This window comes from Geospiza fortis, unplaced genomic scaffold (genome assembly GCF_000277835.1).
Source record: "Geospiza fortis unplaced genomic scaffold, GeoFor_1.0 scaffold24, whole genome shotgun sequence".
Taxonomy (NCBI): Eukaryota; Metazoa; Chordata; class Aves; order Passeriformes; family Thraupidae; genus Geospiza; species Geospiza fortis.
Window position 1 is genome coordinate 585,504 of NW_005054432.1, and position 25,647 is coordinate 611,150.

The window sequence follows — 25,647 nt, forward strand, 5'->3', positions numbered from 1 at the left end:
CTGATTAAATATTTGCATCCAAAGCACCATATTGCAAAAATATAAACAGCTGACAGCTGAGTCCACTTCTCACCAACTTGCAAGCCTTTTGGACTCTATATCCCTATATCTTGAGAGAATTGGGATTGTTCAGCCTGAAGAACAGAAGGCTTCAGGGTGACCTAAACTGTGGCTTTCCAATACCTGAATTGAGCCCACAGGAAAGATGGAGAGAGACTATCCTGGAGTGATAGGACAAAAAGGGAATGGATTCACACTCACAGAGCAGGTTTAGATCAGATATTAGGAAGACATTCTTTACTGTGAAAATGATGATGCACTGGCACAGGTCCCATCCCTGGAAGTGTTCAAGGCCTGGTGGGATGAAGCTTTGAGCAACCTGGTCTAGTGGAAGGTGCCCCTGCCCATGGCAGGGGGTTAGAAACAGATAATCTTTAAGATCCCCTCTAACCCAGGTCATTCTTTGGTTCTAATTTGGGAGAATCACTTCCTTCCCCTCTTTAAGGCTTTCCAGACTTTTCCTATTAATTGATTATTTTTTCCTTTTTTGGTTCATATTCTTCAAAGTACTTTCTCAAAGTCCATAAAGTGGCTGCTTGTTGCTACTGCACCAGTTACTCTGCTGGGCACAATGCTCCCTTCTACCTTGCTCCTCCTTATAACTTTGGGGCTGTCTCACACTTCACTTGTTTGTCTTATTCCTGTTAAGTGGTAAATCCTGTTTCCAGAACTGAGACTAATAAAAAGCATTAAGAAAATTAGGAAGTCACCCAAAACATAGTTTTGTGCTTCTTTATGTACACTGAGAATTTGGCACAGTCCAAATTCTTGCATTCTTTAGAAAATTTCATGTAAAGAAGACTGAAGGGAAGTGAGCAAAGCAGCTTCAAAGCTGGGACTTGAGCAGGTTCCTGTTCAAACTTCACTGTGAAAGCATAGGAAGAGGAGTTTTCTTTTGCTCTTCCCCCCTGAAATAAAAACTCTTACAGACAGATATGACACTGCCTGATGGCTGAACACGTACAGTGCTAGTAAGAATCACAGATTTGAGAACTACAGATTCAATCCCAGGTCTCAAAAGATTTGGAAAGTACCTCTAAAAGGACATTTTTATTTATAAACAAGCAACCAATTAGCATTCCAAACTGCTGAAAACCTAGGTATAAATTGCTTTTTTAAGCTATCATGTCTTTCATCTTCAGAAGGCTGAGGTACAACATGGAAGAAGATGGAAAACAGCTTGCATACTGTTTGAGCTTGAAAGTCAAACTAAGACCTCTAGCAGGCTTGGGTTAAGTCAACATTTTAAACAAACAGCTCACCATGGAATTACCAGCCTGCATTTAGAGAACATTTACTTGTTTATAGCAACAAACTCAGAACATTGCTACAATTCAGAAGACAGCTAAGTATGATATGTGTCCAGAAGAATTCACATTATGCTTGTGTCTTGGCACATACTAAGAAATGCCATCCAACCACTCCTCTACTACATGGTCAAAGCAAGAAAAAAAAATGTTAGGACAAAGAAAAAATCACAGCCAACATTTCCTTACATGGTTACAGAAGTTTTCAGCTTCTTGCCCAAATTAAGTGATATAAATTTAAATAACACACCTAAACAATGCGTCCTGTATCCTTTATTTTAATTAAATGAGCAACTATTTATGAGTCAAAAGGAAAGCCATGATCCATTAAAGCTTTCCATACCATGGCAATAAATTTTGCAATACTACAAATGACGAAATGTAGGGTAAGAGTCTGAAATATCACACAAGCAACCTGAGGAAGCCAGAGACTACAGAAACACAAGAAGCAGGAAAAGGAAGACCCTGTCAGGAAATATCATAGGATGACTGAATTTGGAAGGGACAGGTTCACTTTTCAGAGAAACAGAGGGAGTGACAGAGGAATGGAAAGCAAGAAACTAGATTTCCAGCATCATTATTGCTCTGCCCATGAAACTCTACAGAGCAGCTTATATCATATCCCCCACCAACCCCTGCCTCAGGCTGTTCCACAGTGAAAATAGTGGAAAGAAAATATTCCATCAATGACCATTTTAAGTCACATGGGGATTGAACACTGAATGTTCTTCAGCCTACAGCCTGGCACTGCATGCCCAGCAAAGCAAGGGACTCATGTGCAATGTATAAATGTCCACATTTAATAATATAATGCTAGACTTTTTGGTAATCATGCACTACCACATGATCCATCACAATCCTTTCTGTCTGTCATGACAAATCAGAAACATAAAATAACGTGAAAGTTAGATACTTGTGGTAAGCTGCTTTAAAGGAGAACAATATCGGCAAGTAGCTGAGCTACCAACTGGGAAGAAAATACTTGCTTGATTCTCACCCATCAAGTTGGTTCATTTCTTCCCAGAACTAGAAGCCTAGGATCAAAGGAGATCCTAACCCCAAATACACTGACATCAGGAAAACAAGAAAGCTGCTCCCAAGCACAATGCAACAGAGTAAAATGCCAGAAGTGGTGTTAGGGACCCTGAAAATAAAAGTTAAAGAGCACCCGAGGAGATTTATGCTTGCTGACTTCATTCAGCAAGCTATGCACTTTTGGGGGAAAAAAAAATCTCATCCAACTCTGACAGAGTCACAGGGAAAAGCGTGTGGGGATGCCAGGCCCCAGCTGTCCTGTTGGGATACCTCATTTGGTAAAGGGAGAAGCAACCTGGCCCTCTGGAAGTCATGAGACTGGGGGAGAGTGTGCACATGGTACCTGAGGAATGACACTGGAGAAAGAGGAAACAGCAGCATTTACAGTACAATTTTCACTGATTTCCAAACACACTTTCCTTCTCCCACAGAAATCTACCTTGGCACACTGTGACATCCTCTCAACCATTTGGGCATTTCCCATGGCACCTTTTCCACAGGGCAGGTCCTGCCTGGACATTTCTTCTTGTACATGACCAGAACCTCCCTTGGGACTCCAAAAGATAAAGTTTGTCTGGTGCAGTGTCTTAAACCAAAACATCTGGGGGAGAACTTGCACAGGCAGCAAACCCAAGACATGATTCCAACAACATATCCATGTCCTGTCCTTACTTGCTTTCTGCATCCCATATCCTGAAAACTCTTAACTTGTGCTCAGCATGGGATGAAGGAACCACTCCACAGGCTCCATAAATTTACTATTTCTAAGCCATTTGCAGGCTGTAAACTCTTACAGCCAAGAAAAACTGTGATGTTACCTTTTCACAAAGGGGCCACTAAAATGTACTGCAGAAAAGTAAAAACATACAGTGGTGTATTTGTGTTTTGTTTCCTTAAAGAACTTGATGTCTTAAATTTTATTTCAAGAGCAGACATATGTAGTTACAATAATGAGAATTTTTAAAAATTAATAAATAAAAAAACAATGCACAACAAACACTGAAATATTCTAAAGCCTCAAGATGTATGGGTCCTTTTATAAATGTTCATCTAACTAAACAGTAGCAAAATCATGCATGGGTGAACTCCTGTCCCAAATGTAGGTTTATTAAAAGTTCAAGAAGAGGGAGAAAAAAGGTTAAGGAACTTGATTCATTTCTTGGCAGGTAACATGATTTAATGCAGTTTTGTTCTGACATACTGTCTTGGGGACTCAGTTTTAAATTCACATTATTATCAAGTCAGAAGTCCTCAACAGCAAGGCAGATTTTTACAAGTCAGGCTGTGGGAAAAACATTACTGGTCACTAATGCTGCTGAATGTAACTGTGGAAAGCAAAATTTTGTTTTGCAGCTTTCTGAAGAGAGACTCCCCTCTTCCTATGCAGAAGAGGATGCCTTCCACATGCGCCTATTTCTCTACAGCACAAATAAATACAGGGTAAAGGCAACATTTCCAGTGATGCTTGAAACTTATTAAACCTTGCTGTCACTCACTAAGAACGTCTCTTCAGGAATTTCATACTCTTAATGCAAATACACAAACCATTCATGACTGCATTTCACTAAGTCATTTAATTGGTGCCTATAAAAACATACATTGCAAAAGGAAAGCATCAAAATGTCAAAATCTCTTTTTTCCTTAACAAGCATGCCTTAAATAGAAGGATGACTTTTCTTTCTCTGCAATTTAGTTTTAGATTATATTACACAATATATCATTGTGACTGACAGTAGTTAACATTTAGATATTGTTGAGCTATGTGATGTGTCAGGTTACAAAAGCCTCCCAAAGAAAGCAAAAAAATACTTCTACATAGTCAATGCAACCCAAGTAGTCAATCTGCCCTGTGGATACATAAGTACGGTATTAGCTAATGTTCTAAATTAACATGCATTAAATTTCCTGGGATGGTTGCTTGAAACATAAATCTTCCTGGCTGACAGATAATATTAATAACCTAAATTTTCAACCAACTGAAGTTATAAATCTTTCAATGGTTTGCTTAAATTACATTCCATAGACCTAACTCCAGAAGTTTCACTATCTTTTAGGATCAAGCCATTATACTTCCAGACACCACAGATTTTCACATGGTATGGCTGGTGACCATAAGAACCAGCTATGTCTCTTTCTAATCTGTTTTCAAGGTATAAAGTTGCACACTGGGTATAAATAACATGAGATCATAGGTCTAGCATAGGTTTTTACATTCTCTGCCCTCTGCTCTTATCTCTGTGATTAACAAATTAAAAATCTAAGTTTCCATAAAAACATTTCTCTAAAGATTTTCAGCTTCCTATATTAAAAAAGTCTTTAACAGAAATGCACATTAAATCAGTCCTTTAAATTTGGGACTGCTAGGAATATAAAATCTGATTAGGCAACAAAGAGGGTAAAATATCAAGTCACGTTAGCTCCATAAAGATCTTAATGGAAATAAAATGTTTGCTTCTGTTAGGACAAAGTTTCTGCTACTGCAAAAAGAGCTATGCATGCAATGTAATAAGGAAAGGAGGAGAGAGGAACAAGGGAAACATCAAAAGATCTCCAGGAACACAGAAAATTCAAAACCTGTTAGATTCCTAAATGCTGAAAGAAAAGAGGCCCAAGAACATAAAAAATTCAGTGGAAAGTGGGGGGGGGGAGGTCACAGAACAATAAAATAAATCTTTCCATTTCATTATCTACAGCATTACCCAAACAGAATCTGCAGGTAAGTAAATCTTTCCCATTAAAAAAAACAAAACCAAACCAACACACAAAATGACCCACCTCAAACAAAACCAAAAAACCACGAAGTCAAGCAGAACATGCATAACAATAATTTAATTTATGCAGTCTACTGGGATTTCAGGGCAACTTTGGAAGAATTCATTCAACAAAAGCTTTTAATTAAGCACCAGTGAGGTGAGATGGAAAGTCCAGGTACAAACAAAGAGGCAATCAAAAATTAAGAGAGGAACAAGAGCCAACCATCTGTTCCAGCCTGAAGGAAGGTTACTGTAAATTCACCAACTCTGAACTAGTAAGTAAAATTCAGAAGTGATTGAAAAAGGACAGCAAGTTTTGACCATGTTTGTTCAGTAAAGAGATTTGCAGTGTAGTAGAAACAAGAGTTGGCAAGCATGAACAGACAGAAACATCGCATGAGACTGAGTATCTACGTCAGAAAATAGCTTATTTTCAAAACTGCTATGTAGTGAGGTACATGGTGGAAAGCAACTCTGGAATTTTAGAAGATGATGGGCACTAAACTAACTAGCATTATTCACATTATTGACCTGTGAGATCAGACCACGCTACTCAAGGCTTTTTTTCAGGCATCTCAAAACTTTCCAAGGTTTGACAAACCCTGCACAGCCTTCTCTGGGCAACCTCTGCTGCCTGCCTGCCTTTATGGGGAAAAATGCTTCTTTATATTCAGGCTAATCTTCCTTATCTCAATGACTCCTATTGCCTCTCATCCTCCCAGTATGCACTGCTCTAAAAAGCCTGGCTCAAGTACATCAGAAACCTCTTTTATTCTCCATGACTTTGCAAAAATGAGAGAGAGCTGTCTTGCTAAGACTTCTTCCCATTGTCTCTCATCACCACTGGATAGCTCAGTGGGTCCAGTGGACTTGTATGGGTCAAATTTGCACACTCAAATCCTTGTTCAGAGTTCCCTCAACTATGTACAGGTCTGAGGTCTTTGAGATAGATCTCACTGGTAAAAAACTGAGGCAAAGCAAGGCACTGAGTACCTCACCTATTCTATTCAGCCACATTCTTTTCACTCAGCCCTTTATGCCCAGTATATCATCAAAACCTTTTCTTGTTACCTTAGACAACCTTTTAGGCACCAACTCAGGTCAGCTTTCACTTTACTAATACCATTCCTTCATGCCTGGACAACATCTCCAGTCTGCTCAACAGCCCATCTCTGCTTCCAGATCCTGCACACTGCCTGCTTGGCAGTGAAGCTTGCCTACGAGCTCCCTGAGAGCAGCACAGACTCTTCTGACAATCAGGGAATGCTGCTAGCTTTCCCAAGCAACTCTGCACTTCCACCTGTGGAACCCCAGACACCAACTTCTAGAAGACAAAGTCTGTTCTCCAGAACTAGATCTGGGTCCTGTTATTCCTTTCTGGCTCCCAGCAGAACTCTACTATTTCATGGTTGAACTCTATTATTTCATGGTTGCTGCAGTCAAGAGTACCCACATTACCCCACCTTCAGTTCTTCCATTTTTGGGGAACAGCAAATTCAGCTGAGCATCACCCCTAGTTGGCCCATCAGTACTCATACCAAGAAGCTGCTCCCCATGCCCTTCAGAAATCTAGTTTGCTTGTGTCCTGCTGCGTTGAACCCAGCAAGGGTCAGGATGTTTATTGAAGTTTCCCATGGGAACCACAGACTGTAATCCAGAGATTTCCTTGCCTTTCAGGAAGGCTGTGTGCACATCCTCATCCTGAGGAGGGTAATCTGTAGCAGACACAACTGTCACTGATGTCAGCACGAGCTGCATACACCCAGGATCTTCAGAAAGTCAACTCCTTGTCTTCAACAACTTCTTAATAAGAAACATTTTGAAGCTTCACTAACATATGCTACCAGCACCTTCTACACTTCAATCTGACTTAGGGATAGACATATTAAGAGATGCAATAAATAGATAATGCGCAAAAACATCTCATGCAGTGGCCTAAACTTTCCAGGAAAAGAGATTATTTTAAATTATTCACTTAAAATGAGCTGACTCACCTCCCAACAGATACAATGAAAAATGCCCACAGCTGATTGAAGAGTGCTTACCTGAATGACAGCACTAAACCAGCACGTGTTGCCAACATTCTTTAATCCTACTGGGCAGTTGTCTTGTCGCTTTCGATCATAAGGGTTTGGAGAGTCACTCCATACCTCTGGATGCGTCCTCTTTAAACTCGCTTTATTTTCTGCAATACTGGCTTCTAGAACTCTTTGAGACAGAAGGGAGGGAAAAATGTGAGAAAAAACCAAGACCCCAGAAAAACAAAACAAAAAAAACCCCCACCAAGTAGTAAAATACATTCAGGTAGCAATACAGACATCATAATGACATCATTCACTTATTGTTGCTGAGCAATATATGCAATATATTATATTTTATGCAATAACATGTACCCAAAAAGCTATTTTACTTTTAGCTATGCTACAGCAATTCCATTACCTTTTGTCAAATTATATTGGTGAGTGCGTGAATCTCCTGTGAGAGCTCTAGATACAAGAGCCATGTCTACAAGTCATCAATTATTTAAGAACCAGATTCAAACAGGATGGACAAATTTTAGGCAGCACTAATAGTACAGTGCTTTCATCCTCAAATGCTTTTATTGCTATGTGAAGCACAAAGTCACCAATCTTTCGTTTACTGACAGGAAGCCAAAGCTAGCAAGGAACTTTCAAAAACGAAGGCAGTTTTCTCAGTTTTCCTTTTTGCAACTTAAGCAACTGTGTTAATCACTTTACATGGCAAGTAATTACTTTATGAGCCATGGAAAGACATCTCCCTGCAATTTTTCAAATGCCACCCAACATTTTAATTGTATGTTTCAATGACCACTTTCTTTGCTGGAAACTGTTCCTGTGTGATTTATGCTGAATATCCATATTTCACATGACAACAGGATCTGATGGGTGTTAAAATCTCCAACTCAAGCCTCATTTGATACATTATTTCTGTATCAACAGGTATGCTTAGCCTGGTGAAAAAATACACCTTAAAATAATTTGTGGGAGGTGTGTTCTAAATAGAAAGATGGAGATGGATGCGTTGAGGTCATGTAACAGCGGCTCTAACTCATAAGCCAAGAGTCTGGCTTGGGCACTACTGACACAATAGCCACTGTCCCCAGCCATCCAGTCCAACTCTCAGACAAAAGGCTAAGCTCCTCTCCAACACCAGGCACAGGATTTCACAGGCTGCATCATAAGCATCTAAGCAGTCTGAGCAGCAGGAAGAGTTGTCCCCTCTCAGTTCTAGAGTCACCAGCACTAAAGAAAGGCAGATTTAGGTTGGTCTGTAAAGGGAGAACCTAAAAGATAAAGTTTGAACATCTTAGAAAAAACACAGAAACAGACAACACCCCTCCTCACAATCTCTCCATTTCCTACCTACATCTTTATTTCAAGCTATGTTCCTATCAACGAAAGAAAAGCTATCTTACCAAGAACTATGAAGCATCATATGAATTTGCTGAAGATAACTGTTCTGGGGAACATACTAATTTGTCATTGATACTTATTTCAGAAAAAATACAGTAAAAGAGAGGCATTCTAAATTTGAGACACCATTTGATACAAATACCACTTTTGTATCTGTCTCAGAAAGAACCTAAATCTGGTAATTTCCTAAGGATTAATCAATTTATTTTTTATGCCACCCTGGAAACAGCACTGAAAGGACAGGCATATAATCCACTAAGAGTTTCTGTTCTGACATCTCTTCAAACGCTGCATAGGGATGGAACCTGACCCTGATTGTTCTAGGAGTCTTTTCTGATAGTTTTTTCTACTAAGAAAACCACAAAATATAAAGAAACAATCAAATTAATTTTCCTTTTCACTAATACAGTCCTTCAAAATTTTTGGATGACCTATGTATCTCTGGTTTGAGAGCAAAAGTTGGTCAATGGGGACATTAGAAAAATGTCATAAATAGTTCAAATAATTTGTCATGCAGGTAGAATTGCTTAAAATCTTGTTTAAACTAAATTGCAGGGACCTTTAAAACTGACAGGAAGATTGACAGACTGGAATAAATTTAAATGATGTTGTAAGAGGATTACAATACCTACTCCACACAACTTGTGTTTCAGGTAAAAAACCCAAACTTCTCTTTTTTTGCTCTCCCCAGAAGTTCAAGAATATTTCAAGGTATTTCAAGATTCAAGTTCAGAAAAATAAATACTCTCAAACTGAAATAGGCATTACCATTCATCAGCTTAATTACCTACTAAAATTTTTTATTTGAATTTGTGCTTCTTTAGCAGGTAAGGGATTTACTCCCCTCTAGCTCGACCTAAAATGTGTTTCCATGTATTAATAAAGTATTTGTTTCTGAAGGCAACATGGTATTTTTCCATTATGCTTAATTCTACCTATAACATTATCTGTCCTCAGAGAGCACATGCAATAACTGCACATTCTATCTGCTGATTAATTTTCCAACATTAGGACAGCTGTGATGCAGTTAAATCAAAAATGAAAATTGAAATAAAGTGCAGTAAGCACAGCAAATAGGAACCTAATGATCAGCTAGAATGCTACATAAATAGATGTATTTACTAGCACAGTGAGGATTTCTCATATAAAATGCTCACCGTCTTGCATTCATAGTGTCACAAATGTGGGACATCACCTGGATCAACAATCTTACACTGCTTGACAAAACAAGCATCCTTCCAGAGAGTTATGACAAGGATTTAGCAATTTTGATGACAGAGCAGAAGCCCCACTTGGTGATCCTTGGGGACAACAGCACAGTCCCCAGCACAGAGCCATCAGCTAGCTGTGTGCAGAGTTTGACAACCTCCCCGACCCACAGAACCTACAGCTTCCCCACCTCCAAGGGCTGAAATCCTGTTTGGAGGGAAACGCTGTAGCAAGGGTTAATTAATGACAGGCTTGGCATGCCACTTGAAAGCAGTGTTTTATTTCTCTGTAACAAGCTGGGCACAGTCAAGCATCTTTGCAGAACTGCAGGGGGTTCACCAGACAAAGCAAAAACCCTGCAGCAAGGCAAGTCCACAGCACAAAGATTCTGTCAAACCACGCTCTAAGGAAGCCCACTCAACACACTGCAGAAAAGCTCACTCAGTCAGTTTACTCAGCTAAAGAGCATAGGAAGGTATTTGTACTGTGACTGTCTTACAGCTGGACATCCAGGAATATATCCCTGACTCTACAACATTCTACAACCCCACCTTGGATCTACACACACAATGCCTAACCACAGTGCAGAGTCTCAAGCAGTTTTGATGACCCTGATTTTAAAAAAAGCCCAGGGGCTGTGCACATTCTTTATGCACTGACAGCATGGACTCATTTTTATAGGGGCAGTATCACAGCCACAGCTGATTTCTCCTTCCAGCAATATCTCACTGGCTTCCCTAGCGAAGCCCTCTTTCACCAGCTTCAGACTTCAATCCACAAAAAGTAATATAAACAGGAGGAACTTCTTCACAACAGGAAATACACCGATCAAGCACATTTCTCTAGGAGATTTAAAGAGGAAATAGGAAAATTGAAACGTGCCATGTACAAGATGCTCAGCTCGGACACTCGGACATTTCAGATGCACTCTCTTAACACCTACACAGTAATCACATCTGTCCTCATTAGGTAGTCCAAAGCAATTACATTCAGGAAGACAAATTCTACGTGCATTACAACATTAATTACACAAGTCAAGACATTCCATTAATTCTCCCTTGGAAACCCTAACAAAATCTGCACAAATTAGGTTCCAAACCACTACGAATATATTTGAAAAAAATATCCATCAGAGCAAAAACCATTTAAATATGCACATGGCCTACATTTTTTAAAATTAAACATTTCCACAGTTTAAATTTGGTTATTATTGACCTCCTATTTGATTTTTCCTTCTTGTTTTATCTAGAAAATCAAAAATAAATGGCTGTAGTTTGACTTGTTTACAACCACAGCGTTCTATTTTTTGTTTTGTGAAGTTCTGCACAGATCATGCACATTCTGTTGGAATGCCAACATTCTTCTGTGGGGTGTTAACTACAAAGTGGGGTGGTTTTTTTCTTTTGTTTTTTTTGTAATAAAACCAGTCTAAGTTCTGTCCTTAAGGAGACTAATTGAACAGTTTGGATTAAGAATTCAAGAATTCTGAACTTCCTATATTTGTTCAACACTGACATAATCTGTCATCAGCTCAGGGTGCTTCTTACTAAATTACTGAGTTGATCTAATGTCTCAATGCTGCCAAAATCTTCAAGATCCTCATTCTTCTCTGCCTCCATTCACAAGCAAAGTCCCATTCCCTTCCTTGTGTCATGAAATACTATGGATCTTCCAGTGAATATTTTTGCATGGCTTTGTGAGATGAATTTGTGCAATAAATGATCCAAAGAACCCTCCAGCAAGCATAGAAAATGTGGTGCAGTGCACCAAGGAGGATATGACCTGCAACAAGCTCTTCATTTGACATTGCACATGTTACTCTGTACAATTTTGCCATTAGATGTGAGTCTCTGTTTAATAAGACCTACATTTTCTCAGAAAATAACCAGATTGTCTAGATGCCTTTGTAAATACAGAAAAAAGGCATCCTTTGTTATTTTCTGCAGCCAGAAAGATATATACTGTAATTTAAGTTTAAAGTATTTATAATACTTAAATACTAAGTATTTATAATACTAATAATAGTATGGGCTAAGCAGATAGGACCAAATGAGGGGGGGGGTTTAGTTTCAAAAGTGAAAAACAAAGTCTACAGCAAAAATCCGAAATCTTCAAGGCTCCCAAGAATTGAGCACAGCAGAAGCAGTCAAGGCTTGGGTAAAGAAAAAGAGGGAGAAAATTTTCCATCTCCAGAAATAGGTCCATCTCTCTGAGTGCCTGCTTAAATCACAACTCTGTAATTACAGCAATTCTGCCTTTCAAAAAGGAACATGCAAGACCTGACCTTCTGAAAAAAACTGGACAGAACTTCCACCATCCTCTTGCATACATGCACATACTGAGGTTTTAGAAAAAACCAACCCCTCAAATCCTTCTTCTAGTTGTTAATGAGAATATACACCCCTTTCATCCCACCTTTCCCTCCTAAAATATGCTATCTTAAATTCATATAACAAGATGACTTTTATCACAAATGGGGAGGCAGAGGAGTATGTTTATTCTCACAATTAGCATATTTATATTTCAAAAGGGAAAAGAAAATTATTGTTGATAAAGTAATACAAATGAAGGAATAAAATATCCATATTCTCAGAGAAGGAATTTTCTAATAAGTCATTTAGCCTGTCAAACACAATGAACTGAGGCAAAGAATTATCATGGTTAATCTCTCCCATCTAAATTATTTTTTTATAAAACCGGTCTTTTATGAGGAGGTAGTACTTTGCCTTCTATCAAGGATCAAATCATTGCCTGTTTCCCTTAGAACAAGGCCAGCCACAAATGAAAAACTCGACATTCCTCCCAAGGCCAGTGACAGATGGAAAAAAAGAACCAACATCATCCCTCCCACACAACCCTACACCCAAGCTTAGTTCAAGTCCCAAATATTTCATAATTGTATCAACATTACCAAAGAACATACAGTGTACAAAAAGTTATCATAAAATCTGACCAAAAGTTAGCTCAAAGACTCTTATCACACCCAAACTGAGAGAGTTATGTTTATAAAACTTGAAATCCAGAACTTCACTCAAAGCCAAACTCAAAATCTTATTTGTTAAATAGGTTAATAACATTCTTCATCTAAAATAGAGCAGCTGCTCTTAGTGTCCTCAAGTCACAATATTAATACCCACTCCCTCAATCTCATCCTTAGCAAAGAGGGAAGAAAATGTTATTATAAAATGAACACTGCAAAAAACAGGACAAATTATTTATTGGCTTCTTAATTTATATTTTGGTTTTGTTGCTTTTTACCTGATACACAAGAGAAACTTCTGGGTTTAGTTCCTATTTAAATATGACCACACATTCTCTATCTCCATCCACTTCCTCCATATTTAAAGAAATACAAAAATATGAAACATTTTATTAAATCCTAGTCCACACATAATAGACTATTTTCCAGTGTAGAACATACAATACATTAAAGCAGCATCCTGAAGCCAGGCATATCAGTAGCATAAGTAAAAGTAAACAAGTTATTATTTGTTAAAAGTTTAAAAAAGCAATACAGGCCAATCTCCAACTCTTTAATTTAATTTCTGCTTTATATAAGTTGGTTGTTTACCTGCTAATGGCTTGTTCCTCATCTGTTATTCCAGTCTCCCTGAATGCCCTGTTTGATTCCTCCAAACTCAAGGCAATTGCCCTCTGAAGATCATCTTTATCATCTCCAGTGAGATCAATCACATCTGAAAAGCAAAACTATCTTTCTCAAAATTAAAAGTGAAACAGAATGAAAGGTAATTCTTACTGTAGAGGAGAGAGCCCACGTGGATTGCTGAGCACCATTCCAGTCCATCCCTCCTGTGCCCTACACTCTTGTGACCACTAACCCTGCTAACAGCTCCCTTCTGCCTCCAAGCCAAATAAAAACCTCAGCAGCTCACTCCTGACACGATGGGCTGTGGTTCTCCTTGCTCCTAACGTTCTTAACTTTCACAAAGGGACAAATTTAGGAATACATGTTTTCTGAAAGCCCTCTTAAAGCAATACACTTAAATGCATTACTTCAGCTACCGAGATCAGTTGCTTCAGGGAACACATGATGAAGAGGACCTTATTTAAAAAGAATACTTTAATTGAGCATAGCTGATTTTTCCTCCTCATGAAGGAACATGTAACAGTGTTTTGCCAACACAGCCCCAAATTCTACAAGTATTTTTTGTACCCTGGTAAGCCAAATACTTTCACACAGTTTCATAACAAGTGGAACAGTTCCTTACTCAACCTAATTATTTTCTATCCTGTTTGTGCATTCCTTTTCTGAACATATTTAAATCCAATTTCATCTACTGAAATTATCGCATCTCAGCATGAAAAAAACAAATACTGGAGAGAAAATGAGCATCCATACTTGGATAAATGGGGAATTTTGGATGGACTACTGACTGAAAACAGTTCTACTTCTGCCTTCTTCATCAGCTCTTATTATACAAAGGATCAAAGACTGACATGCCCCATAAACTTCCTTACTTCCTGAGGGCAACAACACCCCTGCTCCTAATTCAGGTGGGATCCTACTACACACCACAACACGAATCATGTCCCCATCAGGCACAGCCAAGCTTTTAGAGCAGCTAGAGCCTACAGAAATGTCCATCAGAGGCACAAGACCTTGAAAAAAGTCAAGGTCACTGGTTATTCAGGGTCAGAAGTCTCATTTTCCAAGTCAGACAGAAAGAAAGGAATAGTGCGAAAGAGACACTTGTGTGCAATATCAGATTTGCACACGCACATGGAGCACCAGCTGGTTTGAGCCTCCCCCTTCCAAGGCCAAGTTTACCCAAGGAGTTGTGAAAGGGACTTGTCTCCAGCCTGGGGTTTGGCCATTAGAAGCTGAACAGCTCTGGGAGAAAGAGATTTGAAACTGGCAACTGCTCACAAAGAGAGACAAGAGGTTTGTCAGCATTACTCCTTCCACAGGCAAACCCAATTACTCCAAAAAGCTTGTGTGTCTATGTTCTGACTTTCCTCCTGCATGGGCTGGCCTGCTGTAGGGACTGTAGCTTCCCCTATTCCCCTGGGCTTTCTTTTTTGGGATGTTTCTCAGCGGATCAGAACAAAACACTAAACTTAGTATACAAAAATCATTGCCATAGTCACACACGAACAGAAAATGGGATGACCTGTCTGTGCAAAAAGCTGAAACCAGGAAGAAGTTGTAAAGAAACATTCCTGTTAACACCAGCATTTTCAAACCTAGTTTTAAACTCAGCCCTTTTCTCTCCAAATAATGGTTGAACTTCTATTTTATTTAGTGGGCCTTTAAAGGGAGCACTCTTACCTGCAGAGTATACTGGGCAATCTGTCCTGACCTAGAAGTATGGAAAAACACTATTGCTATAAAAGCAGCACTTCCTAATTTTATTCTTAGGCCTTCTACACTCAGCTTAGATCTTCCAGTGTAACAGAAGGGTACTTCAACTCAGATGCCTGAAATTCTCCTTCAGAAGTACTAAAGCAATTGCAACCACCACCAGCAGAAGTCTCCCCCAGAGAAGTTTTGATAAATATGCTGCCATGCTGAGAATAACATAATTTGGTCAAAAATACCACCTCAGCCTGGGTCACATGCAAACCTGGCTCTGTCCTACAGCCTGAGAGCAGAAGGAGACCAGAAAGGTTGACAAATGAGAGGATCCCCTCACCACACAGACACAGACACACTGCCTATTCTGTTCTAAAATGTGGTGCTTGTGTTGTATTTTCTGCACATTTACAAGGAGCCCCACACACAGCACCTCATCTTCCCTGGAGCCAAGCTGTATTTCTCAAAGTAAGAAGGAATAGTGGTCACAACCCAGCAGCCACACATGTTGATGGGATTGCTCTGGTCACTTCCTTACAGAGAGGAATGTTCCTTGAGCAAGTCTCTAGGCAGGTAAGAGTGATGACATTTTTACATGACAATAAAGAAAGCAAGATTAAGAAGTCAGCTTCTCTATATGGGGACTATTTTTTAGAAAAGAACTCAATGTAGGTGAAAATGATGTATTTAATAAAACCTCCCCCATTATACAAAAATCTAACTGGATCAACTCCAACTCTCACTTCCATTAAAATATTCAACTTCTTTGTAACTCCTTAGCTCTCTAACTTTTATTAATCTATACCACCACCTTATGTGTTTAAAAGTTTATTACCATTCGTATTACCAGAAGTTGCATAATTTTAATATTAAAACCCCAAATCTTTTACTTCCATTTGCTTTCCAAAAGCAGATGAGCTAAAAGAGTTTGTTTTGGCATGCAAGGGTTTTGGAGCAGACACTATAGGATTCTCTTTAGAAATGTTCTATCCATACATTGCTCCTGCTCTGCATGAAAAAAAGACAACAGAGTGAAGACTCACTCGTAGATATTACCACTACATGTGAGTGGTGCAATCACTTTAAGTCACAGAGGGCTTATCTAGCATAATTTATGTCAAAAAATACATTTATTAATATCAGCTCATCCATGGTAACCTATTTCATGAAAGCTTTTAGTTCAGAGCAAATGCAACAAAAATGTTTTTGACATTTAAGCTAATGTCTTCACAGCTCACACAGTAATTCATTAAGCTGCAACACCTCACATACAACTTGAATCCTAAATCATAAGAAAATAAAGAAGACTTCAATAGAAGCCACAAAAGAAGGGTAAGTCTGAGACTAAACTCTTTGTTCCTTTGTTCTAAAAACAAACAAAAAAAAATTATATATATTACCTTGTCTCCACATTTTGCATTCCTTTCAGATGGTTATACATTATACAAATGTACATAATACATTAAATTAGTGTACTTTTCCTTTTTTCTCATTTTTATTTTAAAATATCTTCATGTTTGATAAATTCTTGCATGGGGATGTTAATGATGCAGCTAGGAGTAGTAGAACTCATTCATGAAACTGAGCTCCTGAAGTTTCCTATCAGACCAACAGATTACTGTTTAAAGTATGAGTTTGAAGAAAAACAATAAACATGACTTTTCCTCAAAGTTTTTATCAGACATACAAGTTTTTTTTCTGTGATAGGCTGAAGGATGCATTTCATAAAGGTGTGGGACTAATGCCACTTGTCCAAATTTAGTTACCTGACTTTAACTTACACATGTCAGCTTTGTAATACTCCTCTCATTTCCATCACAGAAGACTTCAGTTCTCACTGGCTCATCCTCATAAAGGTACTTATTACTTTAATGTCAAATAGCCTTAGAAAATGCAAACATTTTTAACCAGGCCATGACTACGAAATAAAGTTTGCTTATGAAAAAATTCTCCATAAGTGAAGAAACTTCTCATCAACACAGTCTGGTTTAGTGCATGTGTGTTTATTCAATGAAAACTAACATTCATAATTAATCATCTGTTTTACTAAGAAATTTATTCTTGGTTTACAACATTATTATTATATAATAATGTGTCCTTCTGATACATAAGATTCAGAGAGTTTGACATTGTTTGTAATTCTACAAAACAATTTTAAGTTGTGTATTGAAATTTGGGTCAAATACTAGTGTATATATAATATATCTACAATATATCTATCCCCCTAGATCTTCCTTTTAAAATAAAAACAGCTTATTAATCTGTTTACTTAGGAAATTTCTATCACCATTTAAATAAATGGTTCTTACTTGTTTATTGCCTAGGTCATTAAAATAATTATTGTGTTGTTGACTTGGTATTTATACGAGGAGGAGGCAGAGAGTAGGAACTTCAAACTTAAGTAGGCTGGGAAACTCAGCATGAGAGACAGATCAGAAGTAGCAATTGAATTCAGGGATAGGCAACAAACATCCACAGTGATGTAATAACACTGGAACAGGGAGAAAAAGGAAGGGGCAGCCTTGATGGGTTCAACAGAGCAGTGCCAAGTCTGAAAATTCAGCAGTAACATTCCAATTTGAGCACATAAACAATATAAAAGTGTTTTAAAGGGAGTTAAGACTACATCTGGTTTATTTGTTACAAGCAGAGCTAAGCAAGATCCTACTTACTGCCACCTATTCTGTGATTTTAAATTCACACACAATGGTCTCCTAAGGTGAAGATTTGAAGGAATTTAGGTGTATATGCCAATTTTGGTTAAAACTGCATGTGGGGAGAGCACCCAGCACCCCTGCAGCAATTCAGCCAACTCCAACTGCTGTACTGGTGCAAGAGCTTGTAAATATTGGCCACCACTATCCCACAGCTTCCTCGTCTCAGCTGTATTTACAACATCTTGTAATTATAACACCTTAAACTGAAGACTCCCACTCTGATGGGGAAGGAGAGAGGCAATCATGACACAAAGCAACAAGTGAATCTGTAGGATGAAAAGACGACCTCAAGGTACAAGACTCCTGACATTTGAAGCGCGGACCTTGACACACCAAGCTGGCAAAACTCCCAGGAACCTGGATGGAGATGACACAAATAATCCTTGAAATAGAAGGAAATGTCATGAAGACATATAGAGATGGCTGAGTTAGGCAATGTGACAGAAGAAGCCACTGTCAAATTCCACTCACAGAAACAATAAATGAACAGCTAGAGAATGAGGACTGACTAGGACTTGTGCCAACAAGGATCCAGGAGCTACAGCCGACTCATGTTCAATCTGCAATTCACATCATCACAGCACTGAAGAAAATAGGAAGTGTTACACTTCTGTCAGAGTACTACGTGGATATTTATAGAGATTCACCTATTTTTCTTAAGAACTAAGCTTCATTATAGTTTTGAGTGCCACAGCTCAGGAAAAAAGCATACTAAAGAAGGCCTAGATGAGAAGAAAAAAAATTACAATAGGTATAGGTAATGCATCCATATACTTGAAAGGAATTTAGGCTGTTTCATTTAGATCTGAGAGAAGTCTTTTGATACAGTGTCTTCAAGCATGCAACATGTCATCTGAGATAAAAGGAATGAAGCGTGCTATAATTTCCACAGGGGCACACAAGGAGTAAAGGACTTAACCTGAAGCAAAAGAGGTTTAGGCAAGACACTAGGAGTCTGAAAGCAGGGGCAGTGAAGCTCCAAAAGAAATTACCCTATAAACTTTTCAGAGCCTCTAGAATGGAACAGTAAGAAATGTTTTATAAACACCACTTCAGAAGGATGTAGGTACCATTGAGCCTAAACTCTACCTGACTGGAAAGGGCTGAGTGACTTTGGAGACATATGCAAAGGCTCAAAGTATGAACAGTAGGATATAAAAAGCCAGAAGTCATGAAGTCTACAATCCTCAAATTGCTGTGTGGCATTTCATAGTTACACTGTAATATGCCCTTATAAAAGGGCTTGAAATCTTTTGTTTTGGCTATGGAATGTGCATTTGCAAAGACTAATAATTCAATTCTAATGAAAAATAACTGTGTTTTCAAAAGAAGGGAAGGAGAGAATTTGTCCTGACAGCTGTTTCATTGGAACACAACACAACTTCCAAAATACACCTCTTCACTCTGTTCCTTCCTTTAATCCTGGGTTCTTCCAGTTCCTTCAATAATAAGAAGAAAATGGATACATTCTTAGCAATCCAACAGTTCTGTTGTGCGGCCACAGATGAAAATACACAAAATTACTTCAAATGGGAATAAAAAGGTTCCTAGAGAAATAAATAAAGTGAAAATATTTGGAAGTACTATTAAACTTGTTTTGTTTTTCTTTAAGTACAAGGCCTAAGATTTCCTCTACCAAGTTAAACGTTGAAATTACCTTGGACTAAAAAGTGTACATCTGTACATTGAAAACCTAATGCTTAAGCACTTTCTCTTCACAGAGTGCAAGAAGGAAAAGAAAGTCAAAATGTTAAAATCATCTTTGCAAAAGGATCAGATTAACTGATGTGAAAATACTACATTTGTAGGTGCTTGCACATGCCATTTTGAACAGACAAAAAGGCAAGCATCATGAGTAACACTGGTTGTGCAAGTCAGTCTTTATTCAACAGATGGAGCAGGTTTAATGAAAACCTATTATTTTTTTGCAGCTGCTGAAATGTTGCATTTGGTAATAAAACAAACCAGGTCTCCTTATACCTCCTACCATCCTGGCTGCAACTCTCAAACTATTTATGACCAGTGTTGCTTTTGGAAGAGCCACGGCACAATTCTGGCTGTTATGGGACACAGTAACATTTTCATTTTACCCCTTTAACTAGGTAACCACATCAAAGAAATGCAGTCAGTCAAGCTCATATCTGATACATCTTTATGCAAGGAATACATTCAACAGCCTTTGTAAATGGCTGGAGGTTTTCTGTGGCACAAAAGACAGCTCTAGTATTTATCTGTGACTCTCTCATTCCCAGTTTGGATGTTTTAACTTGGCGGGACCACAAAGCTCAGTGACTCTTAACATCCCAAGTTCCAAACACACAGAGGTACCTAAGTAGTAAGGAACAGTAAGGGTGAGTTTTAATTAATTAATGTAATTATACCTATGTGGAGTAATAAAGGGAGTCAAATTTGAGAGACAAGATCCTGTCATTAACTCAGCATAGCCACTGAGAACTGCTAACGTGTTCTTTTGCAGAAGGGAGCAGTGATGGTCAAAGCCATCTGCTGAACATTTCCCATCCTGTGCCCACCCTCCCATTCTCTCCTCACAAGTCACTGCCCTTTCACACCCCCTTACGTGACAGTATTAACTAACACAGGGCCCTGAGACTTGGCCTTTTTGGTGCACTGCATTTTTTAAATCTAGAATCCAAATAATTACAGGCAAGCACATTACAAGGAAAGGTTTCTTCCAGAAGCATTCACTAAATCACTACAGGAGCTTGGGGGGGCGGGGGGGGGGGGGGTTCCATGGTCACACTGGTTTTGACTTTTGTTCTGCAGTAGGTGTTCAGTTCTTGCTTTTTAAGTCCTCCAATATGATGAAAAGTTCACAAAGATGCCTTTATCTCAACGTGTTTTCAGTCTAACTAAACCAGCAAGTACTGGTTAAGGGCTCTCATCTTGTTGCCAGTGAGGACCTGACCAGATACTAAAGATGTTTAACAAAAATTTCAAAACCTACTTTTCCCATAGCAGTTGGTGTTTCTTGATCACTGACTTGTTGTGCTGTATAACTGTAAGGAATCTGCCTTCAGCCCTCCAGAGAAGAGAATCCTGAAATTCACCTTGGAACGTACAACTCAAGACCTACCCTTCTCAATTTGACCATCTGCCATGGGTAATGTGGATTCTTGTATCCCTTGTCACCTCATTTCTTCAGTAAGGTTGTACAGCACAGTAAGTGACAGCAAAACTAAATACTTCTATTAATGGGATTGCTATTAAATCTAATTAAACACAGACTCCAAGAGAATCCAGCTTACTATTCCCACTGCCATAGTAGGTTGTCAGTACTAGAAACTATGACACAGTGCTGAGTGTGTTCTTAATAGACTTCATTCCTTCAATGGCAATCTTCTGACACTGAAAATTAAACACATGGGGAAGGTTGTGTGTTTTCTTTCCACAGGAGTGAAAAGAAAAAATACACAAGAAACCCCAAGCCACTCACCACAACTTACTTCATGGATAACACAACTATCTATAATGCACTCAGGACATTTTATACAGGGTTGCTAATAATACCAAGGATTTAAATGCAGTTTTCAGATTGGACATGCTGAGAATAAATTCATCTCTAATTAAAGAAAAAAGTTTAAAAAGTTCATGTCAAGGTTCTATAGACAAAAGATAATTGTACAATTGATAAGGAAATCTAACTAAACTTTTTTTACATTGAAGACACCATGAGCAAAACAAAGGAGGAAACAATCCTACTGCAGGAGGCACTAATAATCCTACTTGTTTAATAAAACCTGTATAGTTGTACGAGATATATGGCCAAAGAACTGATATATAATTAAAGTATTCTCTATCTGCATTTGGAAGTGGTGTAAAGTAACTATAGCATCAAAAAGCTCAGATTTTACAGATATCAATCCCACTACAAAACTTACTTTGATTTTTACTTCTATGTTATTTCCTATATTTATTTCCAGAACACTTATTTTTTTCTCCCCATAAAAATAACTATACACTAAAGCAGAGGATTAGAACCTGCAAGACTTAGAGAAATCTAATCAGGTGGGACCTCCTATATCAACTAAATGAAATTGTTTAAAATTGGGTATATTTAATGCTAATTTAATATATAAAATACCTACTCTTTTAGTAGGAAAAGTCACACTTAACCTCCCACATCTCCCTTTGGGAAAGTCATTCCTGTCAGGGAGGAGCTACTCTTAACAATATTAAGCTTTAACATATCAAGACAAACAATGACAGACTCTTCTCCAATTTTGTTTTGACAGAGGAGTACCCAGCTTTTGCCTTAAATTATTTACTGCATGACCCCAAAATAAAACCTGTAATATGGGGGAGGGAAAAAAAAGGTAAAAAAAGATGGAAAGCCCAGTTACTCACCCTTTGATCAGTATCATATATATATGTAAAGGTAATGCCTAAAGGTAGCTCAAATAAATGAAAAATTAAAAAAAAAAACAACAAAAAAAACCCCCACTGAAATAAGGAGAGAGAGAATACATAATAATCTAAGAATTGACAAGTAAGAATTCTCTGCAGATTAATAGTTATGTCACAGGCAAGGTTTTATTTCCCATGCCTTTAAATTAAACTTATGAAAAGAAAAGATACCTACTGGTGTCTGCCTGGCTGCCCACACTGATGTATCTGTCATTCCCAGGAAGGGCTGTTTGGTAGTAAGTTGCCTCCTCTAGCTGGGGAACCTTGGCATTCTTCGCAGTGAGAAAAGCCACAGCCAGCTCCAGATTACCATTGCTGTCCTTTAAGCATAAAAAAAACAAAACAAGTGAGAGTCTCCTCACCCTTTCTTTAATTTTTCCTAAAAGCAAAGGACATGATTAGCAACTTCAAATCAATAGGCATTGTAGTGTCAGGCAAAATACTGACTCAAAAACAAAGTTTGCAAATGTAACCAAGTCTGCGTATTTCACTATTTTTAACCAAAATTAAGATAAAACATCTTAAAAAAATTGTTTTGGTGGTGTTTCACTTATTTCAGGAAAGAAAAATAAAGTCTTCTAGTCTAGGTCAATCTCCCAACAAATCAGCACATTCACTGGAGTCAGACTTAACAGGAGTGAGACGAATTCTTCTGAAAATATACAGTTTCACTTTTAAAGCTAGAGATCCCAACTTTTGAAAAGCAGTTGTGCACATGACAACAACTACCTGTTTTTGTGTAGATATGTATTTTTAATTTAAATTACTAAATCCTCATTTACCATGTATTAATGGCTAAAAAGTTCTGCTTGAGGCAGAGAAAGCATTTTTAAAATTTTTATATATTTTTTTATATATTTATATATATTTATATATATATATTCTGTATATATATATATATATAAAAAATACAGAGAGACCGGTCATTTTTCACTTGCATCAAAGAATTCTTCTGTGCTGTGAAATAAATTACAATGGTTGAAAAAACATTGAAACAATACCAAATTAGCAAAGATTGGCAAGTTCAAGCAGTTCTTCATTCTACACAGTGAGCAAGAAAACACCACTTGGTTCCTCAGGAGCTGATCATCTGTAGCAGCACCAATGCATCCCAAAACAATTCACACAAAGGTTAAAGGCAAGTCATACCAGTCCTGTCTTTTCATTTTTGAACACTTGATTAATTTTCAGGTCAGTACCAAAAGAGAACAAGATTCTATGCAAAGTGAACAAACAATCACTATTAGCTTTTTTCTCCCCCTGAAATAAATTCAAGCGGGGAAGGGAAAAAGGAAGGAAGGGAAAGAAGGGAAGGAAGAGAGGGACAGAGTAAGAAAGGGTTGGATTTATGGCTTTCACAGGCAGTTAAGATGCATTCAGGCTCATTCAGCTACTAGTCACTTATCTTACCTTCAGTGCCTGTTGTAGTACCTGGATGTCATTGATACCGGTGATCTCCCTCAGCTGATTTAAAAATGTTTGCTGGTGCTAAAAAGAAAACAGATCATTGAAATAAGATTAAAGCCAAAAAACAGCAAAACCATGTCTTAACAGAGTACACTCCTCTACAAACATTAAAGGCATCTCCATATGAGGTTTATGCACCACAAAGGGGTAGAACCTACATTACTTGAGTTTGTCTTAAGTTTCTGGAATTTGGGCACTTTTTTGGGAATCATTAATTCCCAAATGTAATGATTTTGCATTTTGGTGTGTTTGCTTGGTAAGCTTATGGAACATGGGTAAGCTTATAGAAATTCTGTGGTTCAAGCCCATATAAAGCCACAGTTGGCCCTCCTAAACAAATAAAACTCCATAGCTTTGGTTTCCAGTGGAAGTAGTGGAAATAGCTGACTGAACACCCACTAAAACCAACTTCTTTAACTCCCAGTTATTCTCAACCCCATTATTTCCTTAACATAAACAATTCCTAATCATTCCAAACACAAAACCCAGAAATTCAACTTTGCTGGCCACTAAAGGGGTTTTAAGAGAAATACTATAAAAATTTCAAACAAAACAACTTTCTTGATACTGAAACAGAACTTAAGGAATCCATCCAAACTGCCTTTCTAGACCAGTTGAATCCAACTCTCCCAAATCACAGAAGTCAGCACCCATGACTGAGTTTAAAGCAACACTTGGAATTAGAAACAGACAACAAGTTCTGGGTCTCTTAAATATTCACTCTATAAGAATTTTGAGGCTTGGTTTTGTTTTACTTAAATAAAAATCTGGTCCCACCCCTGTTTAGAGCCAACAGATGATTCACTCTGGTCATGCTCAGCTATCCCATCACAGAAGCAAAAAGCAGGCACTAAGCTGGAACAATCTTTGAACTCCTGTAAACCATTAAAAGCATCTTAACCATTAAAACCATGAAAAAACAGAGCATTGACCATTGCTCCATACTAACAAATTCAATTGCTCCTTTGGCAGATGGGAAATGGAGAAAAAATATTTGCAAATGGTTTTTCTTTTTTATTCTTTGCCCACAACATCCTGAACTCAAAACAGTAATTTCGTCTATGAAAGAGAAAATTTTTGTAAAGTACAGGGTTTTGTTCGCATGACAAAAAGCATAATTCCTATCAGGAACAAATAAACATTCTCCTGCTAGTCTCCAAATTCATTTCAAAATAGCAACTATAATTGTCTTGCAACTTCTTCTAAAAGACTTATTTTTTAGCTGAATTATCTGGAATCAAATATTCAAATACCCTTATTCTTCTTTTATCACTGCTTTGTATAGAGGAGGAAATTAAGATCTGCATGAATGCTGAATTCCCCAGTGAGAAATTAACCTGGCAGGCACTTCTTCATGCCCTAATAAGTTGAAATAGAAGGCGTATAGTTCAGGATGTTTATGAATTACATACACAATCTTCCCTTCATTTATGATCCTAAGAGACACTGCTAACAATCCAATTTGCCTCTTTCTTTTTTCTTTTCCTTTTAAAAACCCTTCTGTTGGCACAAGAAAAGTGAAGTGATGCAGGAAAACAAACTCCCACTCTATCCCCATCCCTCACCCCCTCATTTGTTTACTCTGTGCATTTCATAGCACTGTACAAAGCCATGACTTGTTTCCCCCATAAAGTTGCTTTCCTGCCCCTAAGCCTGGCAAGAATCAAAGAAATTAAATAGAGTATTTGGGAAAAATAATTACAACAGCATTAAAATTGGCAGCACCAATTCAAGGGCAAGGCAATAAAATGCATTTCTTTTTCTATTTGCCACCAACACAATGGTGAACAAAACAGAAAATAGTTTCAGTGTAAATTATTACAAAAACAAGTTATAAGAGATTTCTGTATCTTCCACAATATACACAACACTTGGGAAGGCTGATTGGAGGATATTCATCATTCACAGAGACTGAGAAAAGACAGA

General features: G+C 38.0%; 1 protein-coding gene across 2 annotated transcripts in view; it reads right to left on the reverse strand.

Moving 5' to 3' along the window:
• Positions 1–23,854, reverse strand: part of USP25 (ubiquitin specific peptidase 25) — a 67,174-nt gene extending 43,320 nt beyond the window's left edge. The window contains exons 1-4 of one of the 2 annotated variants that reach the window (XM_031061929.1): positions 23,665–23,854; positions 22,430–22,574; positions 13,370–13,493; positions 7,201–7,363 (exon numbers count right to left, since the gene is read on the reverse strand). The gene's annotated coding sequence lies outside the window, so the exon portion shown is untranslated. The remainder of the gene's footprint in view (positions 1–7,200; positions 7,364–13,369; positions 13,494–22,429; positions 22,575–23,664) is intronic. The other variant, XM_031061930.1, reaches the window with a different exon arrangement.
• Between the last annotated feature and the right edge of the window lie 1,793 nt (positions 23,855–25,647).